Source organism: Bos taurus, chromosome 14 (assembly GCF_002263795.3).
Source record: "Bos taurus isolate L1 Dominette 01449 registration number 42190680 breed Hereford chromosome 14, ARS-UCD2.0, whole genome shotgun sequence".
In the NCBI taxonomy this organism is placed as follows: domain Eukaryota; kingdom Metazoa; phylum Chordata; class Mammalia; order Artiodactyla; family Bovidae; genus Bos; species Bos taurus.
In genome coordinates this window covers 26,312,337-26,337,693 of record NC_037341.1, presented here as the reverse complement: position 1 = coordinate 26,337,693, position 25,357 = coordinate 26,312,337, and the positions used below count along the sequence as shown (strand labels likewise).

Below are 25,357 nucleotides of genomic sequence, written 5' to 3'. Positions count from 1 at the left end.
CCTTCTTGTCTGAAAATCGGGAGGACCCGAAGCTCTGATTCATGTGTCTTAGCATCCGTAGGCCTATGAGATGAGTGATGTAAATATTATCCCCATTTCACAAACAGCAGAACTGAGTTTAAAAGGACTTCTGTAACTGGGTGGGAGCACCCACACCCCAACCTCAAGTCTCTTGGGGTCTTGTCTGAAAGCCTTCCACACACTGCTGAATGGTTCTCAAGTGTGGTTCTACTCCAGAAGCCCCAACACCACTGGGAACTTACAGAAACTTGACCTCCCAGACCAACCAAACCTATTCAGTTCTAAGTTCTCAGCAGAGCCCAGGAGTCCGGGTTTCACCAAGCCCTCCAGGTGGTTCCAACGTCTGGACTAAAGGCCAAGAAACCACGATGCCACAGGCAGACACCCACTGGCCAGGACAGTGATCTCAGGTGCTAGAACTGCTACCGTCAAGTATCAATGCCACAGGCTGGGGGCCGGCACTCCAGGCGGACGGCTCACAGCTCTGAGGGCCAGAAGCCCAAGACTGGGGAACTGGCAAGGCAGGCTGCATCCTCAGGCTTCTTCCCTGGGCCTGTAAGCGGGTGTCATTACGTTGTGTGCTCACGTGACCTCTTTGTGCAAAAGAAGGGAGAGGGAGAAATAGTTCTTCTTATGAACCACTGATTCTACTGGATTAAGGCCCCAGCCTTGTGACTTCATTTAACTCTAACTACCTTCATGAAGGCCCATCTCCAGTCACACTGGGATTGGGGGTGGCCCTCAGCACACTGATGTGGAGGGACACAATGCAGTCTGGGGCTGACTTCAGAAGGAAGAATGCTCAGGCCCCAAGTGAGGCTGGTACTGCTGATCCAGGCCCTTGGCCTCAGAGCCTGCAACATGCCAGGACGAGGAGAAAGGGGTCACTTGCAGCTGCAGCACCTGCCGAGGGAACCCCAGCCCTGCAGGGACCCAGAGTGGCTGAGCAGGACACGGCTCCCCCGGGAGGCGACGAGGGAAGGAAAGGCACCCCCACACTGGTTCCTGATGCTGACGGTGGGCATCCACTCAGATGCCAGGCCCTGTGGGAAGGCCAAGATGCCCTCGCTTGTTTCATCCTTGTCACCCCGTTACAGGAAGGAAATGGGTGGCTTAGAGATCAAGCAGCCTGCCAAGGCCACTGTAGAGGCACCAGCAGTGTCAACAATCGTGAGGCTGCTCTCAGAGCCACGGCCTTAACCTCTGTCTCCCCTAGAAGGGAGAAAAGGGTTCCAGCTCACTGATGATCTTCAATCAGAGAGGGCCTCTAGGCACCAGAGGCCACACAGCACAGGGTGCCAGGGACAGGCGCTAAGGCAACACAAAAGACTGAGCCACACAAGGAAAATACCTGACTTCACTGACAATGGAAGAAGTGCACCAAACTGGCAAAGGACAAGAAGTCCCACGATGGCAAGGGCAGAAACAATGGACAACCCCACACCACGGAAAGGACTGAGCTTGGAGGCCAGGCACCCTGCAGAAAACTGGCAGCCTGGGACCCCCCTCCAAGAATATGCCCTAAAGGGACATGGAGGTGGACGAGAAGGGCGCATCCTCACAGCCACATGATTTCAACAGGGAACACGGGAAATGACCTAGATGCCCGTTAAAGGAGGATGGGCAGATGAAGTGGCATGGCACAGGACGCCGCTGTCTGAGCTCTTTGAAAAGATGAAATAGAGCTGTATGTGTTGATATGAAAAGATCAGCCACCGTACTGTGAGAAAAGGGAGTTACAATGTGTCTGCACTGTGATAATCTTCCTCCCGCTAAAAACCAGAGGAATAATTTGAGGACCGGAGTTTACTGGGGTGGGGGCTTTCACCTTCTACCTTATACATGTTTTATGGTGTGAATATTTTGGAATGAGCACACTTACAATTAGGCAGATGGTAGAAAAACAGTTTATTAAAATTCTTTTTCCTATGTCAAATTGATCTAGCTTCCCTCCAAGTTCTTCAAACTAGTGATGATGTTGGCTAAACCTCACAAAGCCCTGTAGTCCTCACAGGTCAGCAGGGGCACCTGTGCTCTGCACTCAGCGCCCCCTGCTTCCCTTCACTGCACTTACACGCTGTGCAGGGTGACGAAGGTCTGTGGGCAGGGAGTCCCCTGAGCGCAGACCTGAGTATACAGTGGGTGTTAGTCGCTCAGTCCTGTCCGACTCTACGCAACCCTATGGACTGAAGCTTGCCAGGCTCCTCTGTCCATGGAATTCTTCAGGCAAGAATACTAGAGTGGGTTGCCATTCCTTTCTCCAGGGGATCTTCCCGACCCAGGGATCAAACCTGGGTCTCTCGCATCACAGGCAGGTTCTTTACCATCTGAGCCACCAGGGAAGCCCAGCGCCCCTCTGTTATCCCAGGGCTCCCTGAGTGCCTAGCACAAAAAGTTGATCAAATGAACAAGGCAATCTAGAGCTAGCATATCAAATCAATACTAGTGATATAAGAACGTGTCAATCCAAGGCAGAAACACATTTCACTTTCAAGGGAATTTTGGAGAAAAAGGTTTATGAATCTCTGAAATGGCCACACACACTCCAAACATTCTAAAGGTACAAAACCGATCCATCTGTCTAAATTTCTTAACAACAAATGATAGATGTCCAAATTTTCTACATTCCTGCTCTGGAAGCTTAGAAAATATTTTCAGTCTACTCATCTGAAATCATAAATCAGGCTTAACTGAATCAAAAAAGAAGTCTATCAACTCCAAAGCTTCCTACCGTGACTAATTCTTTCCCAAATACAAAGTGTTACGCATTTCTCGAGGGATGGTCCAGAATGTGAGACATTGTCCGTGAACCTATAATCAGACTTCCAACTCATACAGTTAGTCAATTCTCACTTTGCAAGTCCTCCCACCCACCCAGCCCTGCACAGCTAAGGTCTAATTGCAGAAGCAGTCACATGACAGTGAGACCAGAGACAAGTGCCAGGGAGGACACTGCAGCCACTTACTGAACCATCACTAAGGCCTCATCCACATCAAGACCCCAGCCGCTCTCTCTCCAGATGAACCAAACATACAGTGAAATAACAAATGCAAAATTCTTTTGAGTTTTTAGAGGAGAGGTTCTCCACAAAGGCATCAGTCACCAAGTCCAGGAACTAACCAAAGTGTTTATATTATAACCAACAGCAAGTAACTAAATGAAAACACTACAAGGACACACTTGCCTTCATTTTCAAGCAGGCAAATCACTATAATTCTAATTTGACCATAAACTAAGGCTGTGTATGGAATTCTAATAACCTTCTTTTCAAGGCAGAGTGATCAAATGATCAAATCAAACATCAGCAGTAAATGGGACAAGAGATATCATGTTCCCTGACACAATGCCCTGAAGACCGACACACCATTGCTCAAAGGTTACTGTGACCAAAAAAAAGCCTTAACCTAAGTCTAAACAGGGTGGGTGTGTGTTCCCAAAGTGTGTCAGTTGCTCAGTCGTGTCCAACTCTTTGCAACCCCATAGACTGTAGCCTGCCAGGCTCCTCAGTCCATGAAATTCTCCAGGCAAGAATACTGGAGTGGGTAGACATTCCCTTCTCCAGGGAATCTTCCTGACCCAGGGATTGAACCTGGGCCTCCTGCATTGCAGGTGGATTCTTTACCATCTGAGCCACCAGGGAAGTTCCAATGTCAGGAGTATAATTTGTTAATCAGGTTGCTATTAATAAGTTGACTTATCACAAAGAGAAGAAATTCCTGATTTCTGAAAGTCACCACATCGTAACTTCCATGAAGTTTCACCTGCTGCACATGCCAAAAACATGACCCACAGAGCGGCACACTGATGACCTCGTTCCCTCCAGTGATGAACTCCCGTGAACTTTTATGCAGAGCCGTGTCCAGAGTGCCTGCCCCAGGCGTAGCACTGTCCCTAGCGCTGGGAGACAGCAACTTCCTTCGTGGAGCTCAGCTGCAGTCCAGCAAGGAGTCAGAGTCAACTAGTAAAATACAAGTAAAATAAGTGAAAGGAAAAACAAGAGAATAACTACAGCACCAGAAGGGAGACAGGCAATTTGGAGGAAAGGGCACGATCTTAAAGTGGGGATGGGGAAGCCCCCAGAAGAGGACTCTGAAGGTCTGTAAGTAGAATGAGGGGTGGGGGGTCAGTGGGCAGAGGGTGCAGGGACTGAAAGCTAGGTCCTCTGCAGTTTCAAAACAGTCCAGAGGAGGCAGGCGGATGCGGAGTCCAGGCAGGGAGCTGCTGCAGGAATTCCTGCAGGAAGAACAGCCACGTGGGCTGGTGGCAAAAGAAGAGCCAGGCGGTGTCGGACTCTGCACATAGTTCTGACGGCAGAGCCGAAAGGCTCTGAGGACACATCTGATGCAGTGAGAGAAGGGGGAGCAGGGGAGGAGTCAAAGAGCATCCCCAGGCCTCCATCTCAGACAGCTACTGCCTCCGAGAGCAGCCCAGCTCTGGCCGCACACAGGACGCACAGTCTCGGGAAGCAGGCTGTGAGGGTGGTGTTCCCTCCCTTTATCACCGCAGGGAAGAAGCCTGAACTGGCAAGGGTTTTGTCTGTATAAGGTAGTGCTGGAAACAAAACAGGAGCCTGGATTTCCTTCCCAAGTGTAGGGTTTTTTCCACTATGTCATGTGGCTTTTTTTGGTCTTCCGTTTGTTTCTTTAAGGTAGAGTGTTACCATATATGGAAGATGGAGAAGCCTTGTTCCGAGGCGTCTCCGAAGCTGGCCTGGACCCACAAGCCGCCTCACCTGAGCTCACCTGCAGCTGGCTCTCAGGCAGCTCCCTGTACTGGGCACAGATGGGCCCTCTGTATGCTCGCCTCGCGCAGGGGAGGACCGGCGATTCTGAAAGGGAGCCACATAACTAGGAGGACAACGACGGCCCATCCAGCCCTGGGAACCGGAACACGCTCCAGGGCTGAGACTCGGGCATCGGCTCCCAGCTCTGCGCTCCCTGAGGAGGCCGGTCTTTCTCACCATCACCTATGAAACCCTCACATCCTTCCCCAGACACGTTTCTCACCCCAGGAGACATGCACTCAGCTAATCCGTAAACTCGAAAAGCAAACGTTTCAGACAGCATGTTTCTCTTTCTCATTTGCTGCTGCCAGAAGGGTGTCCTTCCTTTTCCCTCCCTTCTGTGTCACCTGCACCCTCCACGCTCCACCACCGCCCTGCTGGGCTGGTCAGTCCCTCAGTCCATCTGCTCACCCGGACAGAGAGGCCAGTTCTGCCTAGCGCTAAGCCACTCTAGTCACTGGTATGTCCATCTCCATGTGGGTAATTAGAGCACAATGGTGGCTAGGAAGGCAGGTTAGGGTACTGAGGCCAAGAGGAGGGGGCCTAAGCAGGGCGACAGACAGCCAGGGTAGGTCTCAGGAGCAAAGACTGTGGCTGGAGGCAAAGGAGGGGCAGAACCAGCAGGGAAGCCAAGGCAGGTGGGCGGGGCTCCGGTAGAGGGCGTGGCCTGCACAGCAGCTGGAGCACAAAGCAGGCAGAGGGTTCAAGGCCAAGGCAGAAAAACCAGGGTCCTGGAGGGGCTGAAGGATGAGAAAGTCTTAAGAATCACGCCAGAAGCCCTGGCCTGTGTGAAGACAATGAGAAGCCAATAGAGGGTATTCAGCAAAGAAGTGTCAAGATGGGGCTTTGCAGGGAAAGGTCACTTTGAGTGCAGTGCGAGGCTTACTCCTGATTCCTTCTCTGGGAACCTCTGCTGTGGTTGCCCCCGAGAGCGCGACTGCTGCAGAAAAGGTCTCATCAGCTGTGCCCAGCTCCCTCAAAGCCTCTGGGCTCCAAACGGTCTTGACACCCTTGTAAACAAAACAGCATTCTGATCCCACTGTTCTCATTTCAGACAGAATTGCGGCAGCTCCTGAAATCAAACGAAACCTACTGCTCCTAATGGTGTCACAACTGCCAGTCACCCACTCTGTTCCAGTACAAGGGGAAAAAAAAGGTGTTTGTACACTCTTCCTGAAGTACAGGATGGTCTTTGAATTAAAATGAGAAAAACTTTCTTAAAATGTCCACACGAGCTTCTACAGTAATTTAGAAAGAATTATTTCCTTTCGGTGATGCATACTGAAATACTTTAAAATAAAATACTGTGCTGTCTGGGATCTGTTTCTAAATAATACAGAGCACAGGGCAAGCTGCTGAGTGTGAATGAAATAAGACCAGCCTCGAGTTAATAATGAAGCTGGCGGAGGGTCTGTGATGGCTCACATGAGCCTTCTGTCTACTTTCATGTGTTAGAAAGGCTCTACTGCTTAGGCGTCCCAAAGTGTTCAGACTTCATACAAATCCATCTTCATTTGTTCTGTTACTTTTCCCTATAAAAGATGATGACACCAAACATTACCCTCAGAGGTTAAGCTACAGTGATACACCAACACATGCTTCAAAAAGGAAAACTGACTTTAGAGCAAGTTGCTCAATGGTGTTTTTGTATCTTCAACACCGAAAAGAAACTATTTCAGTCAAACAGTTCTACTCAGCACTGCCAGGTGTGCAAAGCTAGAGGTGATTGTATTAACACGTATTACTGCGTCTCCAAACCACCTCCTTACATTCAGAATACATCTTCTGCTTCATTTGTTAACTCCCAACTCTACATAGGAAACATGTTCAGTAAACGTGACGCTATGACTTTCAGAGTCATTACTTTCAAGGTTGCAAAGGACACTGGAGGTTCAAGTCAGCCAGCCATTTGAGGTTTTTGTCTCTAGATAAATGTGCATGTGTAACCTGCCAGGATTTAGATGGTAATCTAGTGGCTCAGAAGGTAAAGACTCCAGCTGCAATGCAAGAGGCCAGGGTTCAATCCCTGGGTGGGGAAGATCCCCTGGAGAAGGAAATGGCTACCTACTCCTTATTCTTGCCTGGAGAATCCCATGGACGGAGGAGCCTGGCAGGCTACTGGGAGGGGTTGTAAACAGTCAGACATAACTGAGTGACTTTCACTTTTCATTGCTGCCTATACCACACACAGTAGAAAATGGGAAGACCCTTCCTAGTATCACTCTGAAGAAGCATCACTTTAGAAAATAAAACATTAGTATCTCCATGTTGTGTTAGAGCTTCTATCATAGACAATCACAGAATGCAACAAAATTCTGTGCGCAACACTTTTCGAAAAGCAAACTTCCCCATTTTGCACTTCCCCACGATGCGTGTGCAGTGTTACTCCTCACTCAATGTTTAAAGTCAAAGTCATCAAACAACGAGAGATTTCATTACCACCCTGCACTGACAGAGACCAATATTAATTATTGTTTGAATTAACCTCTGAGCCGTGGTTTTCATCAGCACTCAGAAAAGACAGGGACGATTTCTAATTACACGCCACCCTCATTATAAGTCACCAGGCCGCAAAGCTGTATCTGATGAGGCTGCCACACTTTTGCCTTGAGACTGCTTTGGACTCCATTATAACCTTCTCCCTGAAATGGAATTTGAAATGGGATTTGGCGAGCCTCAGAGATGCTCTCCCCAGGGATGACCACGTTCGTCCCTAGACTGGGATGTGGGACTGCATGGGAGTCTATGAGTAAAAGTCCTGTGCTGTGCTAAGTCGCTTCAGTCATGTCTGACTCTTTGAGACCCCATGGACTGTAGCCCGCCAGGCTGCTCTGTCCATGGGATCCTCCAGGCAAGAATACTGGAGTGGGTTGCCATGCCCTCCTCCAACTCACGTTTACACTTTGCCATAAAGATGGGCAGCAGCGTCTTCTCATAGCACCACGTGGACAAGACTTTGTGGGTCCAATAAGTGGAACAGAACTGAAGGGACCATTGCTGTATCACACTGATCGTTTCTCCAAATGTTAACTGGCTCTGGTTGATCTTGTGTGAAAATAACCTGACGTGACAAGGGAAAAAAATCCAACAAGAGAGAAGATATGTGGTGTGTGCACTCACATCTGGTGCATGCACATACATACATCAGAAGAGTATGACCTAATTTATTTTTTGGCTACACCGAGTGGCATATAGGATCTTAGTTCCCAGATCAGGGATCGAACCTGTGGCCCCTGCAATGGAAGTGTGGAGTCTTAACTGCCAGACCACCAAGGAAGTCCCAAGAGGAATAAAAATTGAAAAATGAGTTTCAGTTCTCTCTCCCACCGCCAACCCTGATCTCATTCCCCAAAGACAATTCAGTTTCTTGTGTACCCTTTCCTGCCTATGTGAGCACACAGATGTGAGTGCACACACCACATATCTTTCTAGCCTTTTCTCAGGTGGGAATCTGGGAGGCAGACATCCAAGCTGCCGGTCAGCATGCCAGCTGCAGCCACTCCACAAGGCAGATTCAGTGCTGCCTCTGGCAACCATGCCGCTCTCTGAGGGACACATTTCATTCCAGTCTCAGAAAAATGCATTGTCTTTAAATCCTAAAGGTGTCAGGCTCGTCATCCATGACATAGATATGCACACCTAGAACACCTGGAGATTAACGACTCAGGTACGGCCTTGTACGATTGCTAAGACAAGGTCAAGAGCAGTAGAGGGCAGATAAAAACAGACCTGCGAGCTCAACCCAAGAAGACATCGAGTTTCCTAATCTTGATTAGAACTGGATTTTAAATTTGATGAAGTCAACGCTCCGTTAGCATGGCAGTTTACCAGCAGTAGCACAGGTGGCCCATTAGAGACACACAGAATGTTATCTCCCACAAGGCAGGCGGAGAGAGCTGAACAGCGTGCACACCACTCGGCCGTCCACATGGTGGTCACAGAATCTGTCCCCCATCAGGCATGCATTCGGGGTTTTGTTACTGAAAAGAACACTGCTGCTGGGACTGCCATCGTCAGGGAGATAGTGACAAGGTTTTTAAAACTGAAAAGCCTACACGAGAATCACAATGAATTAAGAACATGTATTTTGGGACTTCCCTGGTGGTCCAGTGGCTAAGACTCTGAGCTCCCAGTGCAGGGGGCCCAGGTTCGATCCCTGGTCAGGGAGCTAGATCCCACATGCTACAACTAAGACCCAGAGCAGCCAAATAAATAAATAAAATTAAAAAAAAAAAAAACACATGTATTTTGATATCTCAAATGTATTCAAATTTTGAAACACTGTAAGAGAACCTTTCAGGGACTTCCCTGGAGAAACAGCAGGTAAGACTCTGCACTTCCAACACAAGGGCTTCGGGTTCGATCCCTGGTCGGGGAACTAAGATCCCACATGCTGCACGGCCAAAAACAACAACCTGAGAACCTTTCATCTACACAAAATATAAAGAAGAAACTGGTATCTGGAGAATTCTTTCCCCAAAACTAAGAGTGAATTTTTTAAAGCCTTTAAGAACAACAAGCATGAACAATATTACTAAGGGAATTAAGACTGCAAATTTAAAAGAATTTCTCAAACTACTCCTACCAACCTGGATGTGTGAATCTCCAGTCTTAAATACTCCAATGCTAATAACAAATTTAAAATATTTGAGTTGATGCAAAGTATTACTAAAAGACACTTTTAAACTCCTCTATAAGAAAATTCTTATCTTTAGATGTCAATCTCTATATTGCTGCTATTAGAACTAAAGTTTCCTTTCACCCTTAAACACAGTTTCAATTTCTATTTAGAAACCTAATAGTGTACAGGATGTGAGAGACATCATGCTTGGTCCTGGGGATAAAAAGTAAACAAGAAATTCCTGATGAACCCTAACAGGACACAAGACGATTTGGCACTCTAATAACTCAGTTACAAAATAACAGCGTTTACCTTGAGTTGTTGTTTGTTTCTGTTTTGTTTTGTTTTGTTTTGTTTTTCAATTAAATCAAAACCTGTAAACCTACTCCTATAGGTTGTCTGCTATGGGATACAAAAATAAGATGAAGATGAAACTTACTGATTTCAACTTATTGATGATGAATGCTTTTTATACTATACTTATCTTCGCCACCTTCTTCTAACTTCACGCTGAATTCTATCAATTCTAGACACAGGACTGACCCCTCTAAAGGAATCCACCATTTCACAAAGTTAATCAAAATATCGCAAGCTATACAAAAACACCTTGGTTGCATCTTAGGGAATGTACAATTCAACTACCTATTTTAGAAATCAAACCTAACCCTTAATAGGCACAATCAGGAAAGAATTAATAAAAAAATACTAAAATAGACGTAGACCGTCTTCAAAGAACTTATAAAACAGGACTCTAGATATATCAGGGCAATGTCATCTTAAAAATTGTGCAAAAGCAGCATGCTGCAGGCAGAGCCCAGCACCAAGGAGAGAGAGGTGGTCCTCCAGGGGAAGGATCAGGCAGCGAGGACCCCATGGGGGCCTTGCGAGCGACTAGAAGGCAAGATGATGCTATGTCTCACCTGTGTGTTTACTGACTGAGTCATCTACAAGTGGACGTGAGCACCAACAACTAGATAGAAGATGATATAAGGGAAGGACACTGGATTCTTTTGCTAAGAATCAGAAATGGCTTTACAAAAGTAGCACTTGAAACAGAACCTGAAGACAAACAGGATTTTGACAGGCGAAGGGGGAGGGGCGGTGGAATGGATGCAGGGCAAAAGAGCACAGAGGCACGGAGGCCAGAAGCTGCTGGGTGTTCATGGACCAGGCGAGCCTGGTCACAAGACCTGTTTAAGAACAGCAAATACCACACCCACAAAGCCAGGCTGGCATTAAGAACGAAAGACCTGAGTCTCCTGAGGGCAGTCTCCTGAGTCTCCTGGGTAGCCAAATTCACCCACACCACTCTCTTCCTACTTCCCAAATTCACAGCTTTGTTTTACTCCCTCCCCTCTCTAGGACCCCTCTACTTCAATCCTGCGTGAAAACTATTGCCTCCAGGAACTCTCCAGATCTTAATGGTAAACAATGTTTAAAAGAACTTCCCTCTTCTTCACGTATGAAAATTAACTTTCAGCATGTTCACTTTTTCTCACGACAAAATATCTTCACTGACAGATTTAAGATATCTTAAATCAGCAAAGCATAATGAAATTACTATACTTTTGTCCTCGTAATGTAAAGATACATGTGTGACTCTCTAATTCATCTTTTTGTGTGTTACAACTCTAATTCTTACTTTTTAAATGACTCTTCAAAAGTTAGAGCAAGACCCGCCATGAACAAGGCCTGTAACGTGCGATTACATAACACGTGGCCCAGGATAACCCATGCGGTCCTTCCATCACCCAGGCTGCTCAGACCCACTTTCGGCGTATGGTTTACATTGTTCCTACTTAACCAGAAGTGGAATTCCAGTCAAGCATAAAAATACTCCCTGGCCTCATAAAATTCACTATTTTATCAAATGTTTAAAAATACTATGTACTCTAAATAAGTGCCATACTAAATTATTCCCGTCTACTTCATGAATGTCACACCAACTTAAGCAATTCAAAATGACTCAACTACCTAATCCACATTCAAATTTGAACCATTTTAAATAATTCTGCACAGAGGTAATTAGAAAACAAATAAAAGATTAATCAGAAAACTTGCTACATCACCCAACAACAATCAGATGGAATGAGTATAATCACCACATAAAAGTCTGTGGGTCTGTACTAAATACTCTGCGCTGTTTGGAACTGCAGAGCTGGAGTCTGCTGACAAAATGGGATTCATCCTTTCAGGATGCTCACAGTGAGGAGGCACCTGACTGTTTTGGAGTCAAGAATGTCTCCTTAAGACTTCTCTCCTGGTCCAGTGGCTAAGACTGCGCTCCCAAGGCAGGGGGCCTGGGTTTGATCCATGGTCAGGGAAAAAAAGGGGTGAGGGGGAGAGCTCACGCGCCACAAGGAAGATGGAAAGTCCGTGTGCCAAACAAAACTAAGACCCGGTATCGCCAAAACAATAAAAATAAATATTAAAAAAAAGTCTCATCTACCCACTGTGTGTGTGGCTCTGGGTAAGTCCTAAATTTCTTCATCTATAAAATGTCATATGGATCCCAATGCCAGTGTTAAGGCGCCTGATAAGCAATAAAACACAGTACAAATGTGACTCACTCTATTACATTAACGCTGATCAATGCACACGAGTTGACGTAAAGAACCATGTGGTTTTCCTCCCTGTTTCCTACGCGTGTCATCTTCGTCCTTGTACTTTAGCTCGACACCTCAGTGAGGGGGTGGCGTGCATTTCTCTGAAGCCCGTGGATCAAACCATTAGGAAGAATCCTGCCATTTTCACTCCATGAGGTTTATTTATGGATACCTCACCATAAATTAAGTCGGTAACACTCAGGAAGTAGTTAGAATAATGGAGTATGGCTTACATTAACAGCACTTAATATTTTTTGCAAACTTGGTAAAACAGCAAGTTATCCTGAACATGTAAATTTTGTGTGTAAGCCCAAGTCTAAACTTTCAATGAGCCCAATTTCTCAATGAAGCCCAGCAATTCAGTAACCATCAATCTAGAGCTATGAAAGAAACAAATAAGCATGTTTACACCTATACACCTCTTCGTCCCCAGTGAATTTATGCTCTGGTTGAATGGGCAAGGCCTAAACAGGTAACCTCACTTCCTACTCTGTGGGGCAAACAGACGCCCCCTCCCATCTGCCCCCATCCACTGCTCCTGCCCACCTGTCACCACAGGATGGCTGGGCAGGGCCCAGGTGGGGCTGGTCCCCCACTCCTGGCCTGCGTCCCTTCCCCACTCTCGGGAATCTTGCCCTTTGCTCTCCCATACTGTCCTATACAATCTCACAAATGGATCTTTCCCAACTGTTAAGTCTCTGCCATCTGATTCTAGAAAAAGGAGGAGAGAGAAACGTCGCCTGGTTTGGAAGGAAAGGGAGAACACACTGGTGAGCCTGCCCCACGGTGACTGCTACAGCCAGTGTGTGACTGTGCGGACCCTTCACAACCCAGGCGGCTGCAGGAACAAGTGTGCCTGGACATCAAGCCGGTACTCCACCAGCCCAGGCATGCACCCTAGAGAAAAGGCCTCTCGTTAACATCACAGGCACCCCAGATGCCCGGGTGGCTCCAAGGCTGTCAGTCCCCAAGTAAGTTGGCCAGGCCCAGAAGCTGGACCAGATGGACCAGAAGCCCGGGAGTCACCCAAGACACCTTCCTCTGACATCTCCCACCCAACTACCAAGGTAACCTGTGAAATCCACCTCAGCCCACCCACCTCTGTCCACATCCACACCCACCACTCGAGGCGGGATCACCACTTCCTCTCATGACTAGGCAGTGGTTTCCCCAGCCCCTCGAACCCTGCCAACCTGTGTGCAGCAGAGTGACTGTGGGCTCAGGCCAAGCAGGAGGACCCCAGCTCATGCTCAGCTTCCTCAGGTGAGCCAGTCGTGCATCTCACTCAAGCACCCACTACCCGCCCCGCAGCACCATGCACTCCTCTTTTTTTTTTAAACAATTGTTACAGTTGCAGTGTTACATGTGTGTGCCGCTATCTGCTTAATATCCATCCATTCCACTGGCTGTGGGCACCTGGTATACTTCTGCCCACCTCTGTATGCCCAGCATTTGGCACGGAGCCCTGACAACAAACAGTGTAACTACTCTTCTGGATCAGTCAATGAAACAACTAAAAGAAACAACTAATTCTATGGCCAATACTTTAGGGAGGGTGAGATAAAATACATGATCAAGCATATGAGCACTGTGGAAACTCAAACAAGGGAAAAACTTCACAATGAGTGGTGTAATAAGTTTTAAAAAGCGGAGGGGACCTACACTATTGGTGGGAATGTAAGCTGCTGCAGCCACTGTGGAAAACAGTATGGGGAGGTTCCTCAGAAAACTAGACACAGAATCACCACACGATCCAGCAATCCCACTCCGAAGCATATATACAGACAAAACCATAATTCAAAAGATATCTGCACCCCCATGTTCTTAAGAGTACTAGTCACAACAGCCAAGACAAGGAAGCAATCTAAATGTCCAACAGATGAATGAATAAAGATGTGATACATATACACAATGGAATACTACTCAGCCACAGGAAAAAGGAAGAATGCTATTTGCAGCAACATGGACACAACTAGAGATTATTATACTAAGTGAAATAAATCAGAAAGAGAAAGACAAATACCATAGGATATCATTTATATACGGAATCTAAAATATTACACAAATGAACCTATTTATGAAACAGAAATACAACTGGGGACACCGAGAACAGACTGACAGTTGCTAACAGGGAGGAGCAGGGGAGAGGACTGGATTGGGATTTGGGGATTAGGAAATGCAAACCGGTATATACAGAATGGAAAAAAAACAAGGTCCTGATGTATAGCACAGCAAACTATATTCAATATCCTGTAATAAACCACTATGGAAAAGAATATAAAAAAGAATGTATATATTTATGTATAACTGGGACTTCCCTGATGGCTCAGATGGTAAAGAATCTGCCTGCAATGTGGGAGACCTGGGTTCGACCCCTGAATTGGGAAGGGCCCCTGGAAGAGGGCATGGCAGGCCACTCCAGTATTCTTACCTGGAGAATCCCCAGGGACACAGGAGCCTAGCAGGCTACAGTCCATGGGGTCACAGAGTTGGACACGACTGAGCACAGCACATATGTATAACTGAGTCACTTCGCTGTACAGTAATCATTAACACAACATTGTAATTCAACTATACTTCAATTTTAAAAAAAGCAGAGGGGAGAACCAGGAGGAAAGCGGGCCTAAGACTACACCAATCAGAGAGCAGCAGGAGATCAGTAGTGGTGATGAGCTCATGCGAGCGGAGGAGAGTCAGGTAAGGGGAGGGTGGGTGGCGAGAGTCTTCAAAGGTAAGTGGAAATTTCACACTGTCGACCCAGGAGCTGAGACAGACTGAGATCAAGATGAATCTGGCAGAATGAAGTCAGATGCAGGAAGAGGCAGGGGTCATGGGCTGTTTCAGAGAGGAGACAGAGCAGGAGCTGGAGAACTGACTCAATGCGGGGGAGGAGGAGGGTCTGGGAGACTGCAACCAAGGTGGCACCAGGTGGCAGGAACACGGGCAGGACGGCCCTTCCAGGAGGGGCCAGCAAGGCAGGCTTCAGCTCGAGGAAGACAGGAACACAGAGTGAGCTTGACGATGCAGCTAAACAAACACCACAAGGGCCAAGGCCCTGCTTCAGTCACTGGGGCGTCCTGAGTCTGTCTCTGACCTGGGGTGATGCCAACGGGGTAGAGGCTGTCATTTCAATGGTCAGAGTTTTAACCAAATAGGATTTCAAAAACTTATCCTGAAACGGTATCCAAGATTCAAGTACTATAATGGGGAAACTGAAAGCACAAATTTTTGTTTTTATTTCCTTGTCTTCTTTTGTTTCTTACCCATAACCCCACCTTGATCAATGGGAGAGGAAGGGAAGTGTCCTGGAGTTTCAGCACCATCACCAGTCCACTGGCCAAAGACATTTCACAGCAGAATTAGGGGACAGCACATCCTCTGCGGAAACTGCAGTATACCCCCGTCTCACCTGAGCACCCCTGTCCATCACCGGCCAGGTGAGCAGGTAACTGGACTCACCATGAAGCTCCAGGTCCTAAGAGAACGAGCTGATCTCCGGCAACTGCAAAGCTGTGATGGGGAGGGGCTGGGGTGAGAGACTTTGTTTTTAAGTTTACACTGAAACCACAGTCTCCTCCTCCCCATGTGCTTGTCACTGGGAGGTCTTAATATAAAAAGCTTTATTTAGTTAGTGGACTCAATAGATTCCAGTTGGTCTAGGAAGTTGGAAGGGACAGCTAAGTTGAAGAGGAAACCACAATTAGAGCTAAAAGAGGCAAGGTGTGATGTGAATACAGTAACCTATGGTGGACACCACAGGGGAGACCCAGTTTAAAGTGTAATATTTGGAAAAAGAAAATCCCGTATCTTTGAGATTATATACCCAACACATACAGAAAATTAGCATTAAAACGGGAAGAGTAACTAACATTTTACAAAGTGCTCACTATGGACTGAGCACTGGGCTTTTCACACACACACAATCCTCACAACAATCCCTGAGGCAGTACCTGCCCACATTTTGTAGATGAGGAAGAGGACATTAAAGCCATCGAACAACTCTCTGAATCACAAAAGTGGTAAGTGGAGGAGCTGGGTTTTTCTTTTTCTTTTGGCCTGGTCTCCAAAACCCAACACTGCAAGGGAGAAAACATAGGCCTCCTCCCACCAACCCTGCACAGAGCCCGACCAGGGGCGGAAGGATTTGCTCAAGAGGCAGAAACAGCCTCTGCCTGCAGCAGGTAGCCATCCTCTGCAGAGAAATCAAACAACCCTCGGTGGTGATGCTGCCTGCCCCAAGAAAGAGTGGGGGAGACGCTTGTAAAAATCCCCAGGAAGGTTAAAAATATCTTCTAAATTCACATACAGCTGTTACCTAACCAGATACCTTTCAAACAATAAGAGGTGTTTTGTGTGTGTCTTTTTTTTCCCTCACCAAATCCACCTCTCCTAATAAAGTTCTTTTTAAAAATTGCAATTACTTGATAAAAAGCTATTCCCAATGAGTCATATTAAGATATACTCCCATTATACAGTATAGACATCTATGCCAGGAAGAACCCTGGTACAATCAGACAGTCAGTGCTTTGTGGAGAAGCCACAGTGTCACCTTTGAGTAAGAAACACCCTCTCCATTACAACGAGTAAGCCCCATCCACTCCCAAATACAGGGCCAAGTTTATGTAGAAAAAGGGGAGGAGGAACAAGGACCTGCTTCGCCTGAAGGGACTCACACTTCTCTGGAGAAATGAAGATGCTGAGGATGGAACGTCAGACTTTCTGCAGGTGACACCCACGACTGAAGGCCTACTCTATGTCCGTGATCTTGTCTGTCACGACAACCCTTCACTGGCACTTCCTCACACTCAGGGCTGTCTCACAAGACGGAGACTAACCCTGTACCACTGCTGCTGCGCATAAAGACATGTGCACCACGACTCTACATCTGACTCTTGGTCTGCAGACCCAGCCAAGATGCAGTCACCTGCCTGTTTCACCACGCGGGACGCCCTGAACCACCTTGGGGTGATGACTGCATGCAGCCTTACTTGCCATCAGATTATTTTCTGGCCCAAAAAGACATCATCCACCAACCTCACTCAGCTCACAAGTCACATGAACACACTGTTCCAAACTGAGGCCAGCCCCCTGCTTCTGGAAGGTCCTCGCCACCCTCCCCGCCCCCAGGCCTCAGGTTCTGCTTGGTGCGCCCCGGCACTGGCTCCCTCGGGAACCGAGCCTGCAGAGTTCAAGGCACTTTCCCAGGGCCACGTGAGAACCAGGTTCTGACTCCAGAACCCACGCCCCCACCTGTAAGGTGACACTGCCTCCAATGGTCACCATCAGCAGAGCTGGCGGCGGCTGCACCTCCCCTGTGTGTAGACCCCTTCCATTGGGTTAAGCAGGACCTCGTCACTAACCCCGGAGCCGACCACGTGCTAAGTCTCCATAACTATTTCACCACCCGATGTGGTGTAATCTCATCTTGTGACGTCATGCACAGCGGTCTCCTCATTCTGTGGTCCTTATTCCTTTGGGTTTCCGCTGGTTTTCATCCAGGTTGGGTTGAGACACACACAATCTGTGGTTTCCATCAGGTCAATGCACTGTGTCAGCCAAGCATCAAAGGACAAGGCCCGTGTACCTCCTACAGCACAGCGGTGCTGTCATTGCTGTGACGTGGTAAGCTTCTAGAAACGTCCTAGACACAGTCTGTGAAGGTGAAAGCTGCCAATACAGTTGGAAAGAGCCTAAGGCCAGCAATCACCAAATATCGATTCAGTCTTTAGTTTTACTCCTAATGACATAGCTACAGCATGTGGGATCTAGTTCCCTGACCAGGGATCAAAACCTGGCCCCCAGCACTGGGAGCACAAGAGTCATAGCCACTGGACCACCAGGGAAGTCCCCCGAATGATATTTTGTAACTTGGATGTTTGGAATCTGAAATAATTCTAGGGCTTCCCTGATGGCTCAGTGGTAAAGAATCTGCCTGCCATCGCAGGAGACACAGGTTCAACCCTGGTCTGCGAAGATCCCACATGCCTTGGAACAACTAAGCCCATGCACCCCAACTGCTGAGTCTGTGCTCTAGAGCCCAGGAGCCGCAAATACTGAGCCCACGTGCTGCAACGAGAATCCACACACCTGAGGGCCTGTGCTCCACAACAAGAGAAACCACTGCAAGGAGAAGCCCATGCATTGCAACTGGAGAGGAGCCCCCGCTCACCACAACTAGAGAAAAGCCTGCAGCAATGAAGACCCAGCACAGGAAATAAATAAATAAAATTATAAAATAATTTCACAAAAACAAGCTCTGTGAAACAATAACAACAATAAACAATGGGGGAGGGGTGGAGAACCCAGTTCAACTAACACGATGCACTAAGAGCAGAAAGTGAAGGATGACCCTAGAAGATGACGCTGCCTTACAGTCCTGCCCTAGTTCCTACGCCCCCACCCCTACCCCATCCAACAGCAGAGAGAGGGCTCTCAGGAAGGAAGCAGGGAAGTGGGACATACTTCATAGCCATGAGGGAGATGCAAGGCCGGCTGCAGCTGAACAGGTTATCCTAGTTTTTTTTTTTTTTTTTTTTTTTAAGGTAACATGTAATAAAACAGATCTCTCACATGCCCCTGACTCTCCTCTGGGTGACCAGCAACAAACCAGTTAAAATATCAACATTTGGCAATTACGAAATCATCTCAGTCCTTCTTGGTCATCATTCTTTGGTGACATTAAAGTAATTGTTCGTATCACCCAAGAGAGAAGAATCTATGGTGTAAGACAGAGCCCTGTCCTGTTGCCCTCTTCGTTATAACCCAAGTCCACACTGCCTTGTTAAAACCACTCCTTATTCAACCACAAGACACGGGGGAAATCCAGAAAACCCCGACCGAGTATCAGAAGAAAATGCTCTACAGGTAAGTCACCACAATCGTACCCTTAGTGTTTCCTTCATAACTAGCTGCTCTCAAGTTGTCTGCTGCTCGCTGCAGCGCCCAGAAGGGCGTTATCTCTCACCTTCATCTGAAACCTCTACAGTCATACTAATAGACGCCGAGGCTCTTAAATCTTTACACCTCTCACTTTCACATTCTCTTTCCTAAGAAGCAAAGCAAGCCATGACAGTGTAAATAACTGCTGGTCTTAATCAGTGGCCGGTATTGAAGCAGGGGCTATTCTAACCCATCTCATCAATAGGAAACTGACGCTGGGGGTTAAGCAACTTGCCCAAGGTTCCAAAGGTAGTTAAACCCAGGCTGACTCCAGAGCTTTGACCTTTCCATCATATTGCTTATCTGACCTCCAATTAGGCATTTAAAGAATCTGTACATTGTGATAAATTCATTGGAGATCTTTGTTTCTTATGACTGGTGGACAGCAAATCTCTGACTTTGTCATACTGGGTCCCCTTTAGGATCTATATTCATTCTCTTCATTCTAGCTTCACACCACCTGATGCAAAATCCTCTCAAATTATCCTAGATACAAAAAAAGAAGAAAGAGGCCCTTCCCTTGCTTTGTATCACTGAATAATTACATTTTTAAACTCATAAGCAAAATCCATTCATTCTACATTTGCAGCACGTGGGCACTAACCCAGCACTAAACACGGAATCTATACCCAAATACTTGATTGTTTGTCAAGGCAGGCTTTTAGTGGTTAAGCAGCACGTTTCTTGTTTTACTGGGAGTTTTAATAGATTTTGGCATCACCCTTGTGGAATAGCCTTGGTGACTCTGTTTTATGGTACCCAATGTGTTGACAGCAGTCTGGCAGATTAACGCTATAAAAAGTGGCCCACTGTCTGCTTACATTAGGTCCGGTAGCCAAGCAGGTTCATGTTGAAATGCCTGATTCATGAGCCCATCTAGGCTGTGCCGTACGTGCCGTTCACAAGGAGCACAGCAAGGTGTGCAGAGGATGGCTCCAGGTGTGATTAAAGTGACTGGCGGCTATGAAATCTTTCTGCTAAAGATTAGAGGCTTAAGTTTCCACTCCTGATGCATTCAGGTGACTTTCCTTTTTGTTCAGTAAACAAAATTGAAAAGTACGAGTGACTGCAAAGTGGACGTGTCCTCATTTTTCACTCATTACTATATTTCACTGATTCTAACTCCTACTTCTATCTCACATTCCCATAGGTCAGAAATAGGACCTGTCTTACAACCGGTACCATCTTAGCGTGATGAAACACAATAATACAATGTGGCTGTGTGTATTTCGGATTCTATTGTTTAAGTCTTACCATCAACCCATTTATTCATAATTAAGTTAGGAGACAGTGTTAAAAATCTGGTTTTGCTTTTCTTATTCCTCTCTTTCCCATAGAAGATATAATAAAGAATGTTTGAGATAAATGAAAGGTAACATAACTTCAAGGAAATGAAAGCTTTGAAGCTATTTTATTATAAGCGCAAAGCTGTTACCCTCCTTCGAAGATAATAGAGCCTGAAGGCTTCTCCTGATTGCATGCAACCTCAATGTGCTTCTTTAGTGAGAAAGACACAGTTCCAAGGTAGAAGGGTTCCAGATGCTTAAGACTTCCCACCTGCACACATCGACTCACTCCAAGACACAGCAAGCCTTTTAACTCAAGCTCAAGCACTTTCTCCTCCACCTCCTCAGTATCAAAATCATGCTCACATATTTAAACAATTAGGTGAGATGTTCAGAAGCTAGCACTGTAATCCAAATGCTAAAGGCACAGTAAATACTAACCAAACTCAGATCTCATCTACAGGAGTTTTTTTTTTCAAAGATGATTCTTGTTTTCCTGGATTTCAGAAAACTTAAAAAAAAAAAAAAGAGGCAAGGGTCTCTTAAATTCAACTTACTACAGAACAAAATTTCTTTGAGATAGAAAAAAATAATTCAAATACTACTCAGAGCTTCCCTGGTGGCTCAGACAGTAAAGCGTCTGCCTGCAATGCGGGAGACCCGGGTTAGATTCCTGGGTCGGAAGATCCCCTGAAGAAGGAAATAGCAATCCACTCCAGCACTCTTGCCTGGAAAATCCCATGGACGGAGGAGCCTGACAGGCTACAGTCCATGGGGTCGAAAAGAGTCGGACACGACTGAGCGACTTCAAGGGGAAGAGGCAAATTTGGGGGTAATCATTTCAGAAAAACAAGTAGTTGAAATTACTTCATAAAGATTTTCCTGTCTATACCAGAAAACACTGAGAATTGTCGGGCTTCCTGGTTCCCCCTCAGGAGGAAGAGATGCTCCCCGGGATGGTGACGGCTGTTTTTCTTGATTATGCAAAGTGCCTTTCAGTACAAAATTAAGAAAATATTTAAGAATGTAAAGATGAATTAAAATATATTTAAAATAAATTTTAAATGCAAATTAAAATAAACACAACCCTCAATCGACATTCATGGAGAACAAACAATGCAGTAACCACCGTGTGAGGTAGTTCAGACATCACTGCATGAATAAAAACAGGCCAACCCACTCCAGTGTTCTTGCCTGGAGAATCCCAGGGACAAGGGAGCCTGGTGGGCTGCAGTCTATGGGGTCGCACAGAGTCAGACACGACTGAAGCGACTTAGCAGCAGCAGCAGGAGCAGGAGCTGAGCACTGCCGCCACCCCTCCCAGCCTCAGCTGCAGGAACTGAGGCTCAGGTAAGTTTAAACTTGCCTGTGGTCACTGAGCTACGAATCCACCTATTCAAGTTCATACAGCCAGTAAACGGCCAGGCAAGGATTCAAACCTGACCTGTGTAACTCTGCAATCGGAGCTTTTAACTAAGTGAAATTGTCAATCCCTGAAACTACTCATTTTTTAAAACTGATGTATTTTCCCTAGTTTTTTTTTTTTTTTCCTTAGGCTTGTGGTAATAATTTGCATCAAGCTGGAGCCAGACTTAATATATTATTTTGTGCTCTACTTTTTGAGGCTCTATGGTTTTCAAAAACACGATCTGTAACGCATGCATCACACTTGAGCTTATGAACACAGTGCCAATCTAACCATTCCCGACTTCTCACTGTCAGAACAAAATGCTGTGACCTCTTACTTATCACAGCTGATTGGGCTGCAGATCTTTCCTTCGGATGGACGACGCATATGACTGGCATGGCTGTTCCTAAAGGTCTGGAAACATGGAATCTCCAGCTACTTTCCAAAATGTTTGTACTCACCAAACCCCAGACAGCGGTGAGCCTGCAAGTCTCACCAGATTCTGTCAACATCAAGACTGTTTTTTAAATCCTTGCTAATTTGATAAGGAGGGAAAGTTATCTCACTTTAATTTGCATTTTTATTACTCCATAACTGGGAAAATTTTCGTGTTTTTGGCAGTTAAATTTTCTATGAATTATCTGCTACATACTTTACTGCTTTCCTATGGGCTAGAGCAGTTTCTCTACTGTATTTGCTGATGTGTCTTTTTAATAGATCCACACGCACCCATCAGAGCAGGTGAAGTACACACGGTGAGGCAGATCTTCCAAATGTCAGAACACACACTCAGAAGAAAGCATGACCCAGTGAACAGATCAACATCTGTGTGTAACAACTAGGTAGACTTTTACAAATTCCCTAACTACCAACGTGCCATTTTGATTCTGAAAGAGCAATATGAACAATCCTACAGAACTCTTTCACCTTATGCTGTGCCCAAGTAGTAAGGACATTTAAAGAAATAAAGTCAAACTACATGTGAAAACAGTTCCAAAATCATTTTCATAAGACACTGACTTTAATTAAAAAATCCGGGGAGGGGGGTTACTATTTTGATTTTTTTTTTGGCTTGCTGGTTGCACAACTTCACGAGCGATGTAGCTTTATTTTTGGAAGCTTTCTAAAGTGATCTTTTTATCTTTTCATACATCTCACCCTCCTCAAATGTTTCCTATTTTTGGATCTAATCTAAGTTCAAAACATCAAACCTTGGTTCTCCTGAAAAGAGGCTTCCAAGCTGTTCTCAGGTGGGCGCTGGTCCCTGGCAGGACCAGTCCTCTCCTCACTTCCCACTGGTTTCACCCCCCTCCACCTCTTCAATCCCCCTGCCCTGGTGGAGCTCCATGCTGACTTTTCCCCTCCAGTCCCTCTTCAACCACCAACCCTAACACATTGCCAAACTAACCATGCCATTTCCATCACTTAGTGCAAATGCATGTCACCAATTTCACCACAATTTCAATTTCACCAATTTCACCACAGCCCACCCTCAACCCTGTCTGTCCACCCCCTGCCCTCTCCTCCCAGCAACCTCTGACCCTCTCTGAGCGTGGGAGGAGGGCGGGTGTGCAGCAGGGTGCCCCTCTCCCTCAGGGTGCAATCCCTGCCCAGCCCTGCAGCGTGCTCTGGGGGCCTGGCCTCGCCGTGTCTCCGTGATTCTGCTCCTGTCATTTCTCAGTCCTCCCAGCCTATCACGAGGCAGCACGGGTCACATCTGCTGATGTCCTCCTCCACTACCAGCCCTCCACTGAGAGCACCACACCTCCTCAGCGCCTGACTACACACGGTGCTGACCTGCTCCATGTCCCAGGTGCGCGACTCGGCATCTCGGAGCCACGGTCGGCATTTTTAGATCTCCTGCAGAACTCGGCACAGTTACAATTTTCCATGAGCACCACTTCGCAAACATTAGTGTCATCCCCAAAAGTCAGCAAGAATATTAAGTTTGCGTGCTTGTAATTCTTACCGATCTTTTGAAAGGTGTTAATAAAAGAACAGCTTTTACCAGACACATACACGTTTCCAAAACCCAAGAAGACCTCACAGTCAACCTCACACAGAAATCACCGTTTACCCTATAGAGGTGGGAACTGGAAACACCGCTGAATATTCCCTGCCCTTACAGGCCATGTCTTTGCATTCACTAAAGTCCTTCCTACAGCCGACTTGGGGAAGGCCTGTATGGAAAGTTCACTGTCATGAACTTGGTGGTCCATTTCTGAAAGCCCCCAGTCCCTCAGGCCATGCTCAAGCACAGCTGACTCCCCATAAAAGGATTTCAGTTGCCAGTTTAATAGTTTTTCCTCAACACAAGATTATATCTTATGGACATTCCTTGGCTAACCTAAAGATCATGAGACAGACCAAAGGGCATCTTAAGTACCTAATCAGAACACAGCAACCAGGGAAGAGGCCCTCCGATTGGACACCAGGGACATGGGAATGGGGTCTGAGGAGGAATTCTCACCTCCTCTTCCCACTCACGTTCTGAACCTGCTGGAGGACAGCCAGGTACGGCTGGAACCGCTTGTCACTGGGGAGGGGGCAGCGGGGACAGGAACAGGGAAACCTCACCCGCCCACACACAATAGTCTCGACTTTAAACCCATCAGGCCCACTGAACTCGAAGGTGATGAGCAGGACCCTTCTGCGGGAGCCTGGGAGCTTCCAGACCCGCAACCAGGGCGCCCGCTACCCCGGGAATGAATGAAGGAGAACGCTGGGAGCAGAGAGGGCAGGCGGCAGTCTCCTCCAGTGCAAAGGACAAGGACGGCCAGGGCTCAGCAGGCCTGGCGCTGTGTGCTAACAGGCAGGCGAGTGTCGTGAGGATGCAATGCGGTCAAAGAAACCAGGACGCCAGGACCCAAGGGTGTGGAGCCCCCTGAACTCGGAGGAGACTGCAGAGGTTGAGAGGTGGCCGGGATGTGGGGTGGCACAGAGCGCAACGTGGGGCTGAGAGGCCAGGGCTTCGTGCAGGAAGGAGGCGGTGTTGGGAAGACTTCGGGTTCAGACAGGTTGGGAAGATGAAGAACAGAAGCTTGGGGGAAGACACTGGGAATAAAAATAAAGTTTTAGGACCTAATCACCTGGAAACAGGATCTGGAGCTGTGGGTCTGAGCTGAGCCCTAGAGGAGCCGAGATGGGCGCTTTCAGGACAGTGGCTGTGTTCAGGGAGCAGCAGGAGGAGCAAGGAGCCGGGGGAGGCCCAGGACCCTGATGGAGCCTCCCACCCAGGTCCAGGGAGATGGTGGGGCAAGAAGATGGGGCAGGCAGTGAGGAAGAAATCGGAAAGGAAGGGAGGAGAAGGGCTGAGAAAAAAGCTGGGAGCCGCTTCCCATCACCTCCCGTAGGAGTACCGGGGTCCCACAGAGATGGACGCTGCCAAGTCCAGCCGCCAGACGACCTGCCACCCGACTCTCACCGTTCACGTCTGAGCTGCTCTTGGAAATAACACCATCTTGGAACGGGCTGCCCCCAAATAGTGATAATCCATTCACTTTTTTTGTTAATACTTTTTTAATTTTTTTTTTTGGCCATGCCACATGCAGGATCTTAGTTCCCCAGCCAGGGACTGAACCCAACCCCCTCTGCATTGGAAAGGCAGAGTCATAACCTCTGGACCGCTGGTGAAGTCCCCTAAATCCACCCACTAATCATACCATGTAAGCTGGAACTACACATAAAACAAG

The 25,357-nt window shown here is 47.1% G+C and overlaps 1 protein-coding gene across 3 annotated transcripts in view; it reads right to left on the bottom strand.

Moving 5' to 3' along the window:
• CHD7 (chromodomain helicase DNA binding protein 7) overlaps positions 1–25,357 on the bottom strand; it is a 190,619-nt gene that overhangs the window by 150,927 nt on the left and 14,335 nt on the right. The window contains exon 1 of one of the 3 annotated variants that reach the window (XM_059874421.1): positions 7,700–14,780. The exons of the other annotated variants lie outside the window; for them this stretch is intronic. The gene's annotated coding sequence lies outside the window, so the exon portion shown is untranslated. Of the gene's footprint in view, positions 1–7,699; positions 14,781–25,357 lie in introns of those variants that run through there. 3 annotated transcript variants of the gene reach the window in all.